Here is a 14059-nt window from a genome sequence, read left to right on the forward strand (position 1 = left end):
AACTAGTCAATTTGAATAATTGCTCTTGAGTAAATTAAAGAAGATACTTAAGGTTGAGTTGTGGAAGGAATTAAATGCAGGTAGAGAGCTTAGCATGAAGCCTGGGACGTTTAGAATTTACTGATTAGGTTGCCAGAGACAGAGAAACTATTATATGGAATCTGAAATTGTCAGTGACAAAAGTATTACTCCCATAAATTTAAAGATAGGTTCTCTCTTACTTTAAACGAGTCAATACTTTTTTTTATTGGAGTTCAATTTGCCAACATATAATACCCAGGGCTCATCCTGCCAAGTGCACCCCTCAGTGTCCGTCACCCAGTCACCCCACCCCCGCACCCACCTCCCTTTCCACTACCCCTTGTTCGTTTCCCAGAGTTAGGAGTCTTTATGTTCTGTCTCCCTTTCTGATATTTCCCACACACTTCTTTTCCCTTCCCTTATATTCCCTTTCACTATTATTTATATTCCCCAAATGAATGAGAACATATAATGTTTGTCCTTCTCCGATTGACTTCACTCAGCATAATACCCTCCAGTTCTATAATACCCTCCAGGTCCATCCACGTTGAAGCAAATGGTGGGTATTTGTCGTTTCTAATGGCTGAGGAATATTCCATTGTATACATAAACCACAGCTTCTTTATCCATTCATCTTTCGATGGACACCGAGGCTCCTTCCGGACAGTTTGGCTATTGTGGACATTGCTGCTAGAAATATCGGGGTGCAGGTGTCCCAGCGTTTCACTGCATCTGAATCTTTGGGGTAAATCCCCAGTAGTGCAATTGCTGGATCTGGGTCGTAGGGCAGATCTATTTTTAACTTTGAGGAACCTCCACACAGTTTTCCAGAGTGGCTGCACCAGTTCACATTCCCACCAACAGTGCAAGAGGTTTCCGCTTTCTCCACATCCTCTCCAACATTTGTTATTTCCCGTCTTGTTAATTTTGACCATTCTCACCTGTGTGAGGTGGTATCTCATTGTGGTTTTGATTTGTATTTCCCTGATGGCCAGTGATGCGGAGCATTTTCTCATGTGCTTGTTGGCCATGTCTATGTCTTCCTCTGTGAGATTTCTGTTAAATGAGTCAAGACTTACAGAGAAAAGGATGCCTATAAAGGGCAAGAACCATCTAATACGTTTTTAAAGGAAATTTAAGAACCTATGATTTTTTTGACAGATAATATGAGTCCCTCTTCAAAATACATGTACATAGCCACAAACACAGTATTTATACTCCATATTAGGGAGGCAGAGTGCTTTCATTTTGTTGAGGAAATAAAAATGTGTTGGGCACTGGCCATATATAAAAGACCGGAAGCAAAGGTAAGTTATATTTTTCTAAAGTAATATTAAAACAGGTGATGAGTATATGGTATGATTGTCATTCAAATTGGGAGAATTTATTGTGAAAGGGATGACATTTATCAGGTTAGGGAATGGAAACCAAAAAGGTGGTAGAGGCCAGGCAGCTAAGCTAAAAAGACCTGTGCTGTAAACTGCAGCACATGTGCCCCTCTAAAGGATAACCCAACTCCATTTTAGCCACTTGTTGCCATGCAGACATTCAGGCCCACACATACCAGCTCTTGATTTTCCAAGAGAAACCAAAAATTCAGATTTTTAGTCACTACTCTTCTAACCAGTTTGCCACACTTGGAGTAGAATTTTAAGAATGTAAAGCTTGCATGTATGACAGGGTGAGAGGAGCAAGAAGGGGAGAGACAGAGCTATATGATGGAGTGGAAGCTGTAAAGCACAGAAGAATGCTCAGAGAACAGCAAGTAGCTGCTTTATTGACAATTCAGTTTCATCTAGAGTGTGGGAGATACAGCTAGAATGGGCCTCCACAAGAGCCTTAAATATTACCTTAAGAGTGAAACAGTTTGTTAAGGTGAGTTGCATAAAGATTTTTAGAGCATAGGTTGAAAGGCGATGATCCCGTGAAGTAGAACAACCATGTTGTTAAATGAAAAAGTCCCCCAGAAGAAACCGAGTTGGCCTATTCGGACCTACATGGCTTCACTTCCTACCTTGGGCCTCACATCTCATTTCCTTTCATTCCCTGCTCCACACTGAGTGACAGCAACTCCAAACTGCTCTATAACTTTGCTTATCTTGCTTTGCCCAATACCTACTCAGAGTCAGACCTCCAGGAAGTCAGTCTTGAATCTTTCTTAGATGTTCTTCCTGTAAACTGAATTGTAATGATCCATGTTTCAAGCTCTCTCATTCTTCCTCTCTCTTACTAGACTGTGAGCTCCTGGCTTATAGTAGTCATTCAAGCCACAGTTTTAATGAAGAATGTCCAAGACAGAAGCACACAAAGAAGGATAAAGAAAGAGGTAAGGAGAGTTCTGGGGACTTTTTAGCCTAGCTGTCAACTACCATACCTACCTTGCTGGAGATCCCACCTAGAACTTGATTCTTCCCCCATCTGCTGTCCTTCTATCTCTTCTTCAGTCTTTCTATTCCCTTGGAGGTCCTTGCTCATTGTGTAATTCATTCTTTAGCCCTCCACAAGGCACACACTTCTATTTGTTGAGTGAATGAAAAAAACAAATGTAAAAAATGGCATCAACCTTTAAAGAATCAGAGATTCTCAGGTCTGAAGGGTCCTGGAAGGCCACTTACCTCACCTTCCCCTATATTGGATGATTATTTTTTTTAATGACCTAATTCTTCTCTTACACTCTTTGAATTATAAAATACACACACATAGAGTCTATATCATTTTTAGAAGACAGCCATTTCCAATTTTTAAATAACCCAACACTGTGTTTTTCAACTTAAAGCCAGATTTAGAGCATCTTAAGGACTTTGCAGACTTTAAAACACACACACACACACACACACACACACACACACACACAGTTTCTTAATATCATTTTCATGTCCAAGCAATACCAGACCCTCAAAAATTAGAAAATGAAAAGTTGTTGGAAGAGATTTTAAGTTGGTAATTTGGAGAGAATATTTTTTCTAGATGATTTGAAAGATAGAGATGTGGATCCAGGAGACTACTTGCTATCACTGAGAGTCAAGAGGATTCTTAGAATAGTCCATCTGGGAGGAAATTAAAGTGGGTTCCTGGAGTGGAAAGTGCTGAGGAAGAGAGAATTAAGAGATATTGTGATAGAATGGACAAGCCTGGAGACACATCAGATTTGAGATGTGAGCAAAAGAGGAAACACAGTGGTAGTTTCCAGCCCAGGTAACTAGGAGTTTAGGGGGGAGAAGATAAATTTGTTTTAAGAAATGCTGATCTTGAGATGTTTGTGATAGTATCTGGGTGAAAAAGTATAATAGGAAATTGAATATCGAAGTCTAAGCATGTAAGATATTCAAGAAGGAAATTATTATTTGCAGCATCCTGTGCTAACATTAGATATTATATTAGTGTGCTTGAGCTGCTATAATGGGATACCAGACTAGGTGTCTTAAACAATAAACATTTTCTCATTCTTTTGGAGGCCAGAAACCCATGATCAAGGTCTTGACAGGGCTGTTTTCTGTTTTCTCTTCTTTGCTTCCAAGCAGCCATCTTCTCACTGTGTTCTTGCATGGCTTATTCCTTATCCATACAGAGAGAAAGAGAGAGAGAGAAAGAAGGAAGAAGAAGAAGAAGAAGAAGAAGAAGAAGAAGACGACGACGACAATGGCTGACGAGGTCTCTTCCTCTTCTTTTAAGGACACTAGTCCTATTGAATTAGTGTCGCCCTTATGATTTCATTTAACTTTAACTTCCTCCTTAAAAGCCCTATCTACTAATACATTCACACAAGGGGTTAGGGCTTCAACATCTGAGTTTTCACAACAGATATTATTCCCACTGTCTAGATAAAGAAACAGACTCAGAGAGTTCAAGTAACTTACTCAAGGTCGAATATGACAAAAAGGTTCATGGCCTTTTGGATGTCTCTTTTAGAAATCTTGTTACCCCATCCTAGATCATGTGAGATGAATGCATTTATATGGCTATCAAAAATAAAAGTAACAGTCCCAACCTCCTTGACCTCAAAGAGAGAGGAGACTTGCCAGGATAGAGTATGACAGAATGAGTGTTGACTCTACTACACACAGCCTCCAGCTCTTCTGGTTCCATGCCTGGGTCTACCTTAGTTCCATAGACACCCACAAATTTGGATTTATTTGCCCTTTGAGAACCAAAGAGATCTAAACATAGGTTCTGTTTTACATGTAGATCTTGGTTGTTCAACTCTGCTACTCCTAGGACAATTTTGCAAGTCTTGATCTATAGTTTTTCCTGAAAACTCGATAAAAATGAATGGAGGAGAAGCAAAGGGATGCTCACAAGTGGGAAGAGCATGGTGACGTCCTCTGTAGGGAAGAATTTCAGTGGGACCAAAGGTCTAATCAGATCTCGCCTCACTCAGCAGTAGACACAGCTTTCACTTTGGAAGTGAGCATAAACCAAAATGCTGTTGCTGCCCCCTGTTGGCTGGTTCTCCTCATAACCAACTGGAGACCAGCCAGCAAAGGGATAGGATTATACAAACCAATCCTCTTTCCTCATTTCTTTCTTAAAGATTTTATTTATTTATTTATTTATTTATTTATTTATTTATTTATTTATTTGTTTGAGACAGAGAGAGAGAGGCAGAGACATAGGCAGAGGGAGAAGCAGGCTCCATGCAGAGAGCCCAATGCGGGACTCAGTCCCAAGACCCTGGGTGGGGATCACACCCTGAGCCAGACAGTCGCTCAACCACCGAGCCACCCAGGCATCCGTCTTTCCTCATTTCATTCACTGAACCCTCCCTTGCTTTCTCTGATGTTGAAAGCTGTTTAGTTTATTGATGCAGGTTAAAGCTGTGTGCCATGGAGACTGTTCTGGAACAAAAGGGGAGAGGGTGGGTATTATTTATGATAGCTAAGAGATAGAAGCAACCCAAGTATTCAATGATGGGCTTATTTCTCATGATGCCCTCATGGCTTTTTGTTTGAGCTAGAGATGGACCACATGTCATTTTCAGGGGTCTGTTTTCCTTGCTTTGTACAGGACCCAGAAACATGTTTAGTAAGTGCTCTCGAGGACATTAAGTGTCACCACTGATGCAAATCAGCAGATTAAATCCCTAGGCTCAGAAATATCCCCACCTAATGAAAGTACCTCATGGGCAAAGAACATTGTACTCAGTCACAGAAGTTTTCATTGTTCTAGGACATTGGGATTCTTGTATTTCCTAGAACCGTCACTGCATGGCAGCAAAGGAGATATAATAGAAACCAGACTGTAGTTGATCCACATTCAACTACATTCAACTTGTATTTTCCTTTGAAAATGCTATACTCAAAATGTTGAAAATTTGGGGAACCTGGGTGGCTCAGTTGGTTACATGTCTGCTTTTGCTTAGGTCATGATCTCAGGGTTCTGGGATCAAGCCCCATGTAGAGCTTCCCCGCAGGGAGCCTGCTTCTTCTTCTGCCTGAGTCTCTGTGTCTCTCTGTGTGTATCTCATGAATCAATAAATAAAATCTTTTAAAAATAAATAAAATAAAATATAAATGTAAAGCCAATTACATTCCTGTAGCAAAAGATTGACTTAAATAGCCTGGGGCGGGGGGAGGGAGGAGAGGAGGGATCCCAGAGTAATGCCTAGGTGCTTTGTCACCTTTGCCTGGTAGGTAAGATATCCTAAGTAGCATTGCATTTCATAAACTCACCATCTTATGTGGTACTTATTCTTCCAGTCCTTTTCCTGGTGCTTCTCTTTCCCCCACTTCAAAAAGGCTGAATTATATCAAAGAGCCATATATGAGAACATCTTTGTGTTCAGGGGTTGGGTACACTTAGGGTGAAGGTAGAGGGGAAGAAGGGTGTTGAATGTGAGAAGTAGTGCATATAAGAGATATATCTCTGAGTTGGAATGATTAGTCTTGAGTTTCGGATCCATTTCTTATTTTTCTTAAGATTTTATTTATTTATTTATTTATTTATTTATTTACTTACTTACTTACTTACTTACTTACTTACTTATTTACTTATTTATTTATTTGTTTGATAGAGGGAGAAAGAGAGAACAGGCAGGGGGAGCAGCAGAGGGAGAAGGAGAGGCAGGCTCTCTACTGAGCAGGGAGCCCAACTCAGGGCTCCATCCTAGGACCCTGGGATCATGAGCTGAAAGCAGACGCTTAACCAACTGAGCCATCCAGGTGCCCCTTCAGATCCACTTCTGCTGTGGAAAATCTATATGCCCTCAGGCAATTCATTTTTCCTCTCTGATTGTAGGTCTTCTCATCTGTCAAATGAAGTCAAAACTGACAGGTAAACCAGTTGTCTCAATTATGTTCTATAGCCGTAAGCTGCTGAAGCCAACTTTTGCTAACTAAAACAATACAAAGAGAAGTAAAGAAAGATGGTTAAAGAAAGAATTGAACCACTAGATCTTAGGAAGGAAGGTCAGCCAGGGCAGCCCTAGGGATGTCAGGGTCATGCGCGGATCTTTAAAAAGCTGTCATTGGAAGTTCTCAGTTCTAGCCACCATCTGCTTGCTAGCTGTGATGACAGGGCTCCCATGGATATGTTTTGCAAGGGGAAGGAGTATTGCCATTTCTAACAGTTGGAGGGAGGGAAGGAGAAAAGGAATTGAGAGGAGAGAGAAAAAAAATGAGTAAAGGGATAGGACTTATATTCTTAAAACTTATAAATTAGCTCTGAAAATAATCTCCAAATATCTAAATTAGTGATCTGACAATAGTTTAAGTAATGGGAATATTACAATGAACACATACTTTCTGATGCGACTATTTTAAAAGAAACAATAATTCATCTCTGTGTATGTTTTTGTATTATGTTTATATCCATTCTCACAGAAAAATGCTACTAAATATTCACATTTATTGACTCAGGTCTTCTGAGGACTTCCAGTAAGTAAATCATATCTACTCAGAAGTAATAAGAATAAATTTATTTAAATTTGTTTTTAACCTCACACTTAGACTGAGAAATGTTCATCATGGGCAGTTTTCCCTTAAAACATCTGAAGCTAAGTCAAGTACCAGTTTTAAACTTTATTCTTTGTGGCAGAATTGTTAAAGATATCTTTTGTAACTTGCCCTTCAGATTGTATATTACTACACTGAACACATTATTTTGTTCTTTCACATTTACTTAGATTAAAAAATACATATTTGTATATTTTTATATGTCTCTCTCTCTCTCTCTCTCTCTATATATATATATATACAAAAAAAACCCTTTTACTAATGTATAATTAGGAAAAAATTACTTTCATTTCATGGCATTTCCCTGGATTAACTTGTTCTAATTCATCACAATTATTATTCTGATTGTTCATCCTCCCTAGTGGGAGCCTCTCCCCCTGATATCTTTTTTTTTAATATATCAGCTCAACTCCTTTTTTAAAAAATTTTTATTTATTTATTCATAATAGACATAGAGAGATAGAGGGGGAGGGGGCAGAGAGAGAAGCAGGCTCCATGCCAGGAGCCTGATGTGGGACTCAATCCGGGGACTCCAGGACCACGCCCTGGGCCAAAGGCAGGTGTTAAACCACTGAGCCACCCAAGGATCCTCTCCCCTTGATATCTTAAAAGCATCCTCATCTTATGTTATCAGTAAGTCCAGACCCACTGATCTTTTTTTCTAAGCCATGGAATCAGTTTTCCTCTAAGGGATCTTGGCTCCTTTTACTGGAAAATAATGCTGGAGATAGAATCTGGTTACTGTGGTGCACATGAGTCACAATGATGGAAAAGGCATGCCTTTTAAGGCTGTGTGCTCTTTTGGCTTAAAAAGTTATGTAGCCTACTCAACATATATTAGGAGGTTTTATCTGCCTCAGTGGGCTTTCTACTACATAGACACCAAGCTACTGCTCACCTCTGATGTGACTCTAAAAGTGTAGTCAGTGCTCCACTCAGTGATCTTTTAATCAGCCAACACTGATGGGCACAGTAGCAGTACTGCCAGGATGGAGTTCACCAGGCCATAGCACCTGCCTAGGAGCTCTCTGCATAATAGAATAGTAGAAAAGTCAACCATGAGATGAAGTACTGCATAGAATGGAGATGTGTGCAAAACAGAGACCTGTGCTGGCTCCAGCAGGTTCTAGGGGTTGGAGGGTCCACCTGCATTGAGGGGACCAGGGAAGGATTCGTCAGTATAGTGGGAGAGGGATGGAGGAGGAGAAGGCATGCCCATGTGGAAATACATGCAAAGGCAGAGGGGTTAAAGACCATGGAATATTCAGGCAGGTGTGCATAGCCCAGTGTGGCTGCTGCTAAAAGCATATGCTGGAAGTAGAGGAGATAAATGCAGGGAAGTAGGGAGGGCACAGAGTATGGAGATGCTTGAATGCCTAGCTAAGAAGTGTGGCATGATGTCCTGAAGGCAGTGTGGTACCATCAGAGTGGTGTTAAGTAGGGACAAGCCCAAACCAGATCTGCATTTTGATGGTTTTTTTCTGGCAGCAGTGTAGAAGAATGTCTCAAGGACATAGCCTGATGTATGTTTCAGAGTCTTTTCAGTTTCCTCTCCTTAACCACTTTCTAATGCTGAAGGTGTGTTATTCCAAATGATACCACTTGAGAATCATAAATGCTTTTATTGCCTTTCTGAGCCTGAAGAGAAATTGACTGGTTTATGTCTTTCCTTTCTGGAGCTGGCCTTTTAAACCTTCAAAGCCCCATAGCCAAGGCAAAGTTTATGTAATGGATTGAAGTGCTCTGTTACCTTCTAGCAATATTTATTATCTTCATAATTAATTAATTAATACCTCACCTGATTCCAGAAAAGATTCATGGTAGTTTTAAAAAGCCTGTTACATCAACAACAGTCAGAATAGTTGTGCTGCATAGCAGTGTCTAGTAGCTTCCTATAACCTCCCACTGATATTTTCATGAGCACACAGGTGAGGATAAAAACCCATAGTCTTGGGGCACCTGGGTGACTCCATGATTGAGTGTCTGCCTTTGGCTCAGGTCGTGCATGACCCTGGGGTCCTGGGATTAAGTCCCACATTAGGCAGGGAGCCTGTTTCTCCCTCTGCCTACCTCTCTGCCTCTCTCTGTGTGTCTCCCATGAATAAATAAAATCTTTTTTTTTTTTTTAATCCACAGTCTCACTAAAACCTGAGAGTGATAGACAACCTATTAGCTAACAAATAAGGCTGGATTAAGGAAATTATAGCACAGGCTTTATTTCCACCTAAAAGAGCAGGAAGACACGTATGTCCTATCCAAGTTTCCCAGGACTGCTGTAACAAAATAGCACAAACTAGGTGACTTTCCACCACATAACTATATTCTTTCATATTTCTGGAGGCGAGATGTCTGAAATTTGGATGTAGACAGGGCCATGCCCTCACTCAGAGAACTCTTTGCCCCATGCCTTCCTCTCAGGTTCCAGTGTTGCTAGCATTCCTTGGTGCTCTTTAGTGCCACCCCAAACACTGCCTTTACCTTCACATGGCCTTCTCCCTTTTTTGTTCATGTCTATGTCTCTTTTTCTCTTCTTGTAGGGATACCAGTCATAATGGATTAAGGGGCCACTTTGCTTCAGCATGACCTCATTGAAACTAGTTATATACCCAGAGTGACTCTATTTCCAAATAAGGTCACATTCTGAAGTTCCGAGAAGGATGTGAATTTTATAAGGACCCTAAAAGAACATAGGTTCTATCATTCAAGGTGCTCCTTGACTCAAGATCAGTGATAAAACGAGGTGCCACAAATTTAGTAGCTTTGGTCAGAAGTCTGGGTGGGCTTGACTGGGTTTTTTGCTTAGGGTCTCACAAAGTGAAAATCAAAGTTTCATCCAGTCAGTTATTATCTGGAGGCTCTGGACAAGAATCTGCTTCCAAGTCATTAGATTGTTGGCACATAATACAGAATAAAGAAAAGGAAATACTCTTCTGGAATTAAACAGGAAAAATAAACTTACTTTGGTTTCAGATACTACCAAAAACAGAGCCTGAGCAAAAACATGTTTATAGGGAATTTACTGAAGGAAATCTCAGAAAGTAGAAGGCAGGCCCTTGGGAGAGTTGCTATAGAATGAATTAATGTGTTCCCCCAAAATTCATATAGTGAAGCTTAAACCCCAGTGTGATGTCTCAATCTACTAGAGGAGATTTAACAAAGGCTTCCAGAGTCTCCTATGGCTAGAAGTGGCCCCTGAGAACTTGCCCCAGAGCCTCCAAGCTCTCTGGAAGTACCCACTGGGAGACTTACTTCCATGGGATAATAAAACCATCAGAGACAAGGTGATAATGGTCAGACTCCAGGACCTGCAGACATGACCAGGGCTCAACTGCTGCCTCCAAGATGCAGAGACTTCTTTTCACCCTTACCCCAAACTTTCTGAGACTAACTAATACTTTAAAGAAACATCAATAGACTAATGAGCTAGAGTTCCAGGAGGTGGTCCTCCAGGGTATCTCCATCCTGGGCTGAGGAAGCATGGGCTTCTCTCCTTGACTGTTGAATTTATTTCTGCTATTCCTTGCTGTTATTTCCTTCTGTTCTTCCCTTGCTGCTCCTGCTGAGTGCTGTGTTATGGGAAACACCAAGTACAGAGAATGATGTATGAGGAGACAGACTAAGGAAAGGTGGGGTCCTCCTTGGGAAATCCCACACTGTTTCCATATTGTCATGTATTTTAATACTGATAGCTAATTTGCAAGATACAATTCCTACATATTATCTTTAATCCCCTCAATGGCCTCAAAAAACACACATCTGTTGCAATTCTCTTAAGTGTTGGCCAATATGATAGATAAAATGTTATTTCACTATTGACTATTATTTTACTTCTCATTTTCTTGATTATTATTATATTTGATATGTGCATTTACTCTTCTGAGAATTATCCTTTATATTGTTTGTTAATTTGTCCATAGAATTGTTTGTCTTTCTCTTAGGAGTGATTAGTGTATTAAGGATACTGAACAAAAAAGGATACTAACCTTTATCTGTCAGGTATGATGTAAATATTTTCTTCCAATCAATTAATCATTTTATACCTGATTTGTTTATATATATAAATATATTTTGTTATATGGAGTCTTAATAATCTTTTATGTTGTTGAATATGAAGGTTTTAGTTTTGTTCTTTCCTAATTAACTTTATGGCTTCAGTTAATAATTAATATTATGACACAGTCATATGATGGGATATTATACAGCAAATCACATTTGTTTCAAACCTAAACAACTTTACTTCAAGATTCTTGCTTGGGCAAAGGAGAAACCATGTGTGGTATTGACTTTTTTCACTTTTTAAGATAAAACCTATCAAAAAAAAAAAAAAAACCTATCAGCAAATAATATCACACCAAGATTTTGGAGGTGGTATTCAGACAACCAGCTTTGGGCTTAGATTATCCTATTAAAAACACAACATAGCCCAGTTAGTGGGTAAGGAGAAAAGAGTGGCCAGCTTCACTAGTAGAAAAATTTAGCTGAAGCTACAATTGTTCAGAGGCAAGAAAGATAAACCTCAGCTATTGGGTTAAGGGAGAGGCTATATACAATGTGTCCTTAATGAGTATATTCACATTCATGCCTCTAGACCATGACCTGAATTTTCCTGGACATACAGGAAGAAAACTTTATCATCATCTGGAAGACTGAGCAAAAGTGGTTGCTGAAGAGGGACATTCTGATACTACTAAAAGTGATATTTTTATTACTAAAAGCATCTTTAACTTCTGAGTTCCACAGGAGTGAAGCTCATGTAAAGGCCTTAATTGTTCAGAAAAACTGGGACCCCATCATCTGCAATAAACAGTAAATCCAAGAAATTCTCTTGATTGTCTTTTAGAAAATAGTTTTGGATAATTTTGAATAGTCAGCAATCTTTCCCCAATCGACTCCTACATTTGGCTGACACAATCTTTTACTTAAAAACTTTGCATCCTTTTTAAACCAATTTAATCAGTAAGTATTTAGAATCAGTTTTAGAAGAATCAGTTAAGTCAAGCGCAGAAGGAGATCAGTGACATGCTGTATCAAGGTATATTAATATAGATACTTTTTAGATATCCTGACCTAAAAGTCAGGAGATACAAGATGGAGCCTCAATAACACATCCTGGAGTCATCATGATCCAAGTGTTTTGTAACTTTCCCCCCAGTGAAGCAAATAAACATTGACTGTCTTTATCTACTGGGATAGTAAAGATTGCTGAGCACAAGTCTGTTACAGAAGCTTTATCCTTAAGTAGGACTAAGGAAAGAAACTATGCTGTTTGGACTAGGCTGTGTCAAAAAACAAAGTATACTATTGCATTAATTGCATAAAATATTGAACAGAGCTACAGTCTTATCTATTTGGTCCTTGTAGATGAAACAGAAGTATTACAATGACCAGTGAAAGGAATGATTAGTTTTTCTTTTAAATAAGGAAAGGCATCCTGCCTTGTTAATTTTCCCCATTCTCACTGATGTGAGGTGGTAACTCATTGTGGTTTTGATGTGTATTTCCCTGATGGCAAGTGATGTAGAGCATTTTCTCATGTGCTTGTTGGCCATGTCTATGTCTTCCTCTGTGAGATTTCTGTTCATGTCTTTTGCCCACTTCATGACTGGATTGTTTGTTTCTTTGGTGTTGAGTTTAATAAGTTCTTTATAGATCTTGGAAACTAGCCCTTTATCTGATAGGTCATTTGCAAATATCTTCTCCCATTCTGTAGGTTGTCTTTTAGTTTTGTTGACTGTACCTTTGCTGTGCAAAAGCTTCTTATTTTGATGAAGTCCCAATAGTTCATTTTTGCTTTTGTTTCTCTTGCCTTCGTGGATGTATCTTGCAAGAAGTTACTGTGGCCGAGTTCAAAAAGGGTGTTGCCTGTGTTCTCCTCTAGGATTTGATGGAATCTTGTCTCACATTTAGATCTTTCACCCATTTTTAGTTTATCTTTGTGTATGGAGCAAGAGAGTGGTCTAGTTTCATTCTTCTCATGAAATTCTAAATAGAATTTTAAACCCATGGCAATATTTTGGTTTTCTGTGGTTTTGAAAGTCTTTTATTATGGCTCTAATATGACTCAGCTTATATTAATCTTCCACTGATTTACCTTCTGGCAATCTGAAGTGAGGAAAGAATGAATGACCCATTAAATCAATAGTCTTCTGGGTAAAATCTTGAGGAAAGTAGTCTAAGTTGTGAAATCACAGCAAGTAAAACATAAGAAGCCACAATGAGGACCGGTGTATGATGATATGAATAAAGGTAAGAACCTTTAGCTTTTCCCAGAGAATTTTTGGAGAAGGCTTATGGAGTCAAAATTTTGTTTTGAGCCCTCAGCATAACAATAAAAAATATCCCTTCTGAATATTTGGTATGGTTCCTTCTTTCCAGAAGCTACTCCAAAATGCTTTGTCTTTAGCATTTGAAAAGTTCCCCATAATGGCCTTTGCAATTCTAAATCATGTTTAGTGAAATTGTGCTATTTTAGAATGCAAGCACAAAATTATGGTTATACTGAGAATACATATGAGTTTTCCTTGAAGAAGGCTTGATGTACGCATGAAGGGACCCATTGTGGCACAAAAAAAAGAGTAAGTCTCAAGATCCAACATCCAGCCTTTCTTATGAAATGGCATATCAAGCATTTGACTACAAAACTATACAGTTAATAGCTTAGAAACCATTAGCTCTGAAGTAGGAAAACTAAGAATGAAGACCTCCTATGTTAAAGTGCTTTCTCTTTTAAACAGACAAGACAGAATCTTCTCACTGAGTGTTTTTGAGAAGGATTTATTGTTCTAGCAATAAACAAAAGCAAAAACTTGCGTAACAGCATCTGTATACCAATTAGTCCCCAAAGCTAGCTGAATGGTGGGTAAGAAAAACTATCAATCCCCTGTCCTTTAGGAAGCTTCCTTTTTAACACTCAAGCTAGTGTCAAACAAAATAGGCAAGAAAAAGGAGAGATAACTTCAGAATTTGGTTAATAACAGTGAATGAAAATGATGGCATGGAAAGGCATTACTCCTCCCAGGAGGAGAGTTTCTATCACAAATTTCTATCTATTTATAATTTTCAAAAACTAAGTAATCTAATAAAGAATG

General features: G+C 39.1%; 1 long non-coding RNA gene across 1 annotated transcript; it reads left to right on the forward strand.

Annotated features, from left to right (window-relative positions):
* The first annotated feature begins 320 nt into the window (after window positions 1–320).
* LOC140621209 (uncharacterized) lies at window positions 321–13320 on the forward strand. The gene is made up of 2 exons (XR_012020952.1): window positions 321–2347; window positions 3590–13320. It is a non-coding gene; the product is annotated as an uncharacterized lncRNA (long non-coding RNA).
* The last annotated feature ends 739 nt before the right edge of the window (window positions 13321–14059 follow it).

The sequence above is a fragment of the Canis lupus genome, chromosome 29 (assembly GCF_048164855.1).
Source record: "Canis lupus baileyi chromosome 29, mCanLup2.hap1, whole genome shotgun sequence".
Lineage (NCBI taxonomy): Eukaryota > Metazoa > Chordata > Mammalia > Carnivora > Canidae > Canis > Canis lupus.